Source organism: Marmota flaviventris, chromosome 13 (assembly GCF_047511675.1).
Source record: "Marmota flaviventris isolate mMarFla1 chromosome 13, mMarFla1.hap1, whole genome shotgun sequence".
Classification (NCBI taxonomy): Eukaryota; Metazoa; Chordata; class Mammalia; order Rodentia; family Sciuridae; genus Marmota; species Marmota flaviventris.
The window spans coordinates 49,706,384-49,713,411 of record NC_092510.1 but is presented as its reverse complement, the minus strand read 5'-3'; positions in this window follow the sequence as shown (position 1 = coordinate 49,713,411).

Sequence of the window (7,028 nt, the reverse complement as noted above, 5' to 3'; positions counted from 1 at the left end):
TTGCTCCTTGAATTTAGGTCTCGATTACTTTAGCTTGTTTACTTGGATAATTATTACACTTACGACAAGGGCTGTTTTTTCACCATTAGCACAGTGGGAGACAATGGGCACTTTATTCTAGGTGGGGAGGGGTCTGGCCAGTCCTGGTGGTCAACCCATCCGCGGTGCCTGGGTGGACTGAAGGGAGCGCCTTCCGATTAGGGCTGGCTTCTGGCACTGCCAGGCAAGAGGGCTTGCTCTCAAGGTGTCTGAATTCTCTGAAAAGTCGACGTTCTGCTGTTGCTTCTGGGCTCCTCCTGAGAGCTCCCTGGGCAGACTGGCTGCTCTGACTGCTGTCGTCCTCCTCCGTGCGCTCTCATTCATGTGAGATGTGGGAGCCTGAAGGGAAACTTTTCTGCGTTGCTACTTGTTGCTGGTTTGAGTTCTCTGTTTCAGAAAGAAAGGCCAGTTCCTCAAAGATCCCTTTCTCTCTCTTTCTCTCTCCCTCTCTCCTTTTTCTCCCATTAGAGTACATTTTTTTACAAGGGATATAAACTGTGCACTGACAGGTTTTCTTTATGGTTGCCACCTCTCTCATTGACATTGGTATTGTAGATATACATGGGTGCATCTGACTCTTAAAGCAAATCGCAGATATTTGGGGAAAGATGTTGCAAAATGTTTGTGTATAAGATTTGCCTTGTGGACCATACCAAGTTTTGAAAGTGTTGCTTTAATGTGACCTTGCTTCTTGAAATTGTCATTTTAGGATGCTCTAAGAAGTGTTTCAAAATCAATATTTTTCACTAAATAAAACATTTTTGTGTTGGGGAATAATCAAAAGGTTTGTTCAGAAATTTTACTTGAAAACCGAATGTTTTGTCATTAAATTTAATGCTGCTTCTATGCAGAACTGTAATCTGCAGTTTCCCAAGGAAGATAGTATTGTGAATACTATTTTTAAAAATTTGGGTAAGCTGATTATTCATCTATTTTAAAAAAGTTTATTATTTCATTGCCTGAGAAGATGCAGAATATGTATAGGGATAGATTCGAGGTAAAATACTAAGTGTAAGATGTTTGCACAAATTATTTTCATATTTCATCTTTATTAAATTACATGAAACAGTGTGTGAGAATTTTATTAGGACAATTCTGTTTTAATAAACTTTGTTAATTTGGGACCAAAGTGTTTAAGAGATTATTATTTAATGTATCACTGAAAGTTTGGAATGACAGATGCTTTGTAGAAAAGTTAATTAATCAAACTAAATTATTGCTTATCTTTAGTAAAATATTGGAAAAGAGAGGAAAGCAGATGCAGGTTACTTTGACATGGTTCCCCTATTTTTGATGCAAGGAAAAAAATTCTTAAAGGTGTTTTAAGGTTCTTACAAACTAGTTTGTTGTGAATCTTTGCTCATTGTGGCTCTGATTCTTTCATTTTTACAATTACTCCAAGGTTTTTGTGTAAGAAAGGATATCGTATCCTTATTTGGCTTAATCAAATGAAATTTTAGTAACCGAACCCTGAATTCCAGAGCTGCAGTGTTAAGTATCCCAGCAATTGCTTCCTGACTTATTGTCTGTTTCACTTAGACTTTCTTATTGTGTGACAATGATCATAAATTCTACTTGACAGGAAAAAAGCCCAAACAAGACGTAGTTGTCCAATTCTACATCTGTTTTCCTTCCTAGATAGGCATGTTTGAGTAAAACAGAGGGAGGAAAAACATTTTATTGAGACAGCTAAAAATAAACAAGTACAAGAAGAGTAAACTCTTGTGTGTGTGTGTTGTGTGTATGTTAAATATCATCTACATACGTGCAGTTTTTAAAATGTTGCTTCCTTATATGTTTTACTTCTCTAGAAGATTTTGTGTGTTTCTTTCAAGGAGAAAAATCATGTAAGCAGTTTCAATTACAGTGGGTTGGCTATATTTAGAGTTCTGTTGATGACCTTTCACATTATTTAAAAATACCACTTGGAATGTATTAAAGACATATCTCATAAATAGCACTATTTCATTAATGGTTGTTAAAGATGCTACATGTTTCTTTTTAAACCCTTAATGAACAAGATGAACTAAAAAAAAATTCCTGGACTTTGCATTCTACTTGTGCTATTTGAAGCTCTCCATAAGATTCATTAAAACTTCTTTGTTAGCTATTTGGAACTTCGGGGTAGCAGAGAGCACCAGTCTTTATTCTTTTCTCTAAATTTCATAAGTCTAATCCTTTGATCCCCTTAGAAATAAGCCAGAACATTTGTAAGTTTACCTTAATCATGAAGGGTAATTATTTAAATATTAATGCATAAAATTAATTTGAAGAACTAATTGATGGTCTATGGAACTTGAAATTCTTTAAATATTAATCAAAGTAAATGGACATAAAATAAAACATGATGTTATATTGTCAAAGGCATAAAAGTTATTTTTATGATAATTAATCTACTTAATTATAATGTACCTTTTATGTTTGCTGAAAGAAAATAATTTTTACTTTTTTGAGAAGTTATCCAAGTATCTTTATATAATCTTATAATTTGGTCTAAGAAAATGGTTTAATAAAACGACAAGGGTATCACTTGTTTGTTTGACTTTTAATAGGCAAATTTTGTTCTCAACATTAATTTTAATGAAATAAGTTGGCAATGAATGTCAAAATATGCATTGCATTGAATAAACTGTTTTCACAGCAAATATTTCTCTAAAGTCTTTGAGAAGTTGAGGTGAACTTGGGTTTAAAATTGTCTATTTTTAACCAACAATTGTAAAATTACTATATTACTATATCTTCTTAGAGGTTTATTTTATTTTACTATAAGCAAAAGAGTTTTTAAACATTATGATAATACTGAAAATTTGGTATGAGAAAACTCTTCTCTAGTTTAACAACTAGACTAACACCCCAATGATTGTTAACCCAAGTTTAGACTCCTATGGTCATCTGCAAATATCTATCTGAAAATCAAAATTCAATTTGATTTCAAATTTTATTTCCAGAAATATAATTAAAATTAATAGACATCATACAAATAATAACCATATCAACTAGTTGCCAGAAGATGTTATGCCCATACATTGAATCTCTCTGTAGTATTTGAAACTATAAAATTTATGTTTTGTTCAATAAACATTTGTTAATCCCATACTCTATGTCATCTCTGTTCCAGACATAGAGGAGACCAAGCCTGTCTCTCCACTTTGGAATCAAACTCATGTCCCAGTGTTATAAGGGCAAGAAACCCACTAGATTAATGAAAGCTTCTGAACAGCTTCTGTTTACCCTAAGATGTTATATGTAAATATAAAAATATTAATTTGCAGATTTGTCACCCTTTGTCAAGGTAGTTAGTACATCTTTCCAATATCCTTTCTCAGACTCATGGGTGAATGTTAATGTTACCATTATCTCTGAGCCATATCCTGTACAGTTAACGACATGGATAAAGAATCAAGGTTTATTTTAACTCTTCTAAATACCAGTTTCTGAGTAAAATAACAACCACAATGAGGATGATAATGACTTCAATCCATGTAAATAATGTTACTGCTCTTTTAATATTTCAAATAGGTTATACTGTTGTCTTTACATGCCTTCCATACCTATACTCTTTAGTGATACGTTCTCTTCTGTAATACCATTTTAAATATGCAATAGCATATTTAAATAAGAGTGAACTATATGGAAGATGCGGTAAAACACATTAAGATTCTTCTAAGACACTTTCTTATATGGGAACACCTTTAATTTCATTTTCTGTGATTTATTTTCACTTACATGCTTGCATAACAAATGCAACATGTAAACTTCAGATAAGAAAAAGTATCCTTTGGATCCTATCTTAATAAACAGTGATTAGAGGGATATTAATTTAATCCAAGTAAGGAAACACAAGCGCCCGCCTATCCTCTCTTCCAGCTCATTTTTGGAAGCAAAGGGTCATGTTCTCAAGGAGTGCTATCTCTTCCATCTATGGGAAAGCTGGTGTTGATTTTCCAGTTTAGAGACTGGTCAACAAAGAGAGATATCTGATGATCACAGTGTCATTAAAACTACAGCATATTTCTGTAACATGGCTGAATGATGTCAATCACTACCTTTTAGCATTTTTTAAATTCTCCAAGATTGTATTTTGTGAGATTTTCTATGCTATGACTTGTGATATGTATTCTTGGGAGAAGCTGAGAAAGTGTACTCGGCTATAGAAACATATACCAGTGAAAAATCTTCCAAGGCAGGAAAAGAGAATTATATTCCCCTTTTGCATTTCAGTGTGTGAAATATTTGGGGTATAGAGATTTCAGTGCAAAAGTTCTTTTCACAAATTCTGCTAAGGGATCTATGTAGCTGTACTACATATTTCATTAACTTAAAGAATTTTAAATTTTATTGCCTATTAAATGCTTAGCAAAGAGTCAGGAGAATAGAAAGTACTCAGTGAATGTTAGTTATGATCATTATTATCTCAACTTACACTAAGCATGCTACATAATGGGACACAGTTAGCCTATCGTAATGGACGGCTTTAATAGCTGTTTTCATTTCTCACTGCTCTAAAATAAATTTTAAGCCATCACTTTTCTAAAAAGTGACTCAATTCAGAGAGCATTTCTTAAACTTCTCACATACTCTGTTCTTGTTCCAAGGTTATAACATAATGGATATGTTTATGAGCACGGGGCTGAATCCTGGGAAATGTAGATTGGGTGACCTCTGGCAAATGAATCTGCTCCTCTCATGGCTGGTAGAGCCAGCTGTAAAGTGCAGATAATCATACTCATTACCTGTCGCTCCAACCTGTCGTGAGGATGAATGAGATGGAGATGGTGAGGCACCTGGTGAACACCGTGTAAATGTAAGGTTCACAGCACCCACCCCAGGGGGCTGATACGAGCTGTAACTATTTATACTGGCTCAGATTTGAGCACTTAGTAGGTGCTCAAAAATATACAGGGTGGGTTGACCAAATGGAACTGTGACATTTTCTAAGGGGCTTTCATAACCACGTTGATTTTTTTTTTTTTTTAATTCACATGAACATTTTTTTGTGGGAGCTGCATTCATTAAATGAACCATAAAAATTTAGTATTTTCCATTTCAAATTGTAGCAGATTTCTTAAAAGCAGAGCCTCCTGAAGTATTTTTCATGCTTAATGAGCTCTGATGGCTAATGTTACACATTAGTTTAATTTTCAACATTAAATACTATGATTTTAAGGGTAAAAGAAACCAATGATTATTGAGGGTCTCTTATTTGCCAGGTGTTTGCCAGGTACTTGGGGAGGCAATTTATATAAATCGTCTCATTCAGTCTTTAGCACAGCACAATAAAATAGGCATTACCCGTCCCACTTTGCAGATGAGGCCACTCGACTAGGAGGTTCAGCAACTTGCTAAGAGTACTTGTCTAGTCGAGGCGGGGAGGGAGGAACGCTAAACCCACAAAGATCAGAGTTTGCTCCTTTCCCAGAACCCAGAAATCATGTCTCTTTCATATGACCTGGATTATACCTAATTGCTTTGACCACGATAAGGTGTTTTGCCATTACCTGCTCCGCATCTGCCAACCAGCTCCACTTCTTGCCTCTTTCCGAGGCTCCACTCTGCCTGTGTGATAAATGGGCCGGGACCCTCGCTCCAGAGGTGCGGCTGAGAATCGTAGAGCTCTGGAATTGGAGGTGGCTGAATTCTTTGGAAATGTGATTCCATTCATCTTTCCTCGAGACAATTAGACTCGCTATAGTCATAAGCCATCTGGGGGAGATTTTTTGAAAAGCAATTGGCAAGCAAAGTGTTCCATTTTCAGGTTTTGATGATATCTGTTTACCTCATGGAGATCTTGTGAGACTCCAGCGAGATAACACAGTAAACAACTTGAACACTTGTGAAATGGAAAACAAATCTAAGGCATACCCCTTATTAGCTGATGGTGTTAAGCAGGGGTGGGTGAAGAGAAGCTTTCCAGATTTTACCAGTGTCCCAGAGGGTGATATGATAGTAAATTTCCACGAGGCAACAGAAAATGCTGGCTGCCTAAAACATCATGAGATGCTCTACGAAAGTTCTACTGCTAACCTCAAAAGGCTAATCCTTCGGAGAATGATGCACTACTACTTCACCAACATCCTATGGAATCGTCATGGTAATAATACTACCTACCACTTCCTTTCTTATATTTAATGAGAAAGTATGAAATAAAGAAAATTTCCAGAATACTATCTTGCAGTTCAATCTTCATATATTTTTTTTATTGGTACAAGTTTTCTCTTTCACTTGTACCACAAAAAACTCATAATCATTTTTCAATGAAGTTACTATTTGAAGTTAGCACATATTATAATGGGAAGATTTTGCTTATTACATAATAGACAACCATTGTGTTATAAGTGGAATTTTTTTCTTTGGTTTTTAAGATTGCTAGAAGTAATGATATCACTGGCAATTGTTTGAGATGAAACATACTAGCACAAGTTTGGTATGATTTTATGCTGTAGGTAGGCTGTATGCATGACATTTAATATGAGCAAGCCTACATTATATGGTATTTGTTACGTATGTGTATAAGATTTATATTATTTAGTTGCTCAGTTGTGTAAACAAAATTAGAAGCCCTAAGTGGATAAGGACGAGGTCTTACTGACCAATCCTAAACAGATTTTGGCATGCAAAAGGCCCTTAATAAATAATTGCTAGGTTACATCAGGACTCCTGCCATCCCATTTTACTAGTGGGAGTCCTTGAGTGATGAGCAGATCAATCATCACAGGCTCCCAAGCTGTCTTACTCACGATAAAACTTAAATGTGTTAGAAGCATATTGGAATTATGATGAAATTAGCAGCAAAGTTTTAAAACTGAAGCTGAGAGTGAGAAGAAGGCCCAGAAGCAAAAGCAGCAAATTTACATGTCTCTTCAAGCAGACAGGCTCAGGGTTCTCGCTGAGTGGTCAGGAGGCAGATGGATAAATGGCCCTCGTGAACACCCTCATCTCCACCTTTCCCAATTCTACCTTTATCACAGTGACTAAGATCTTTCAGGGTC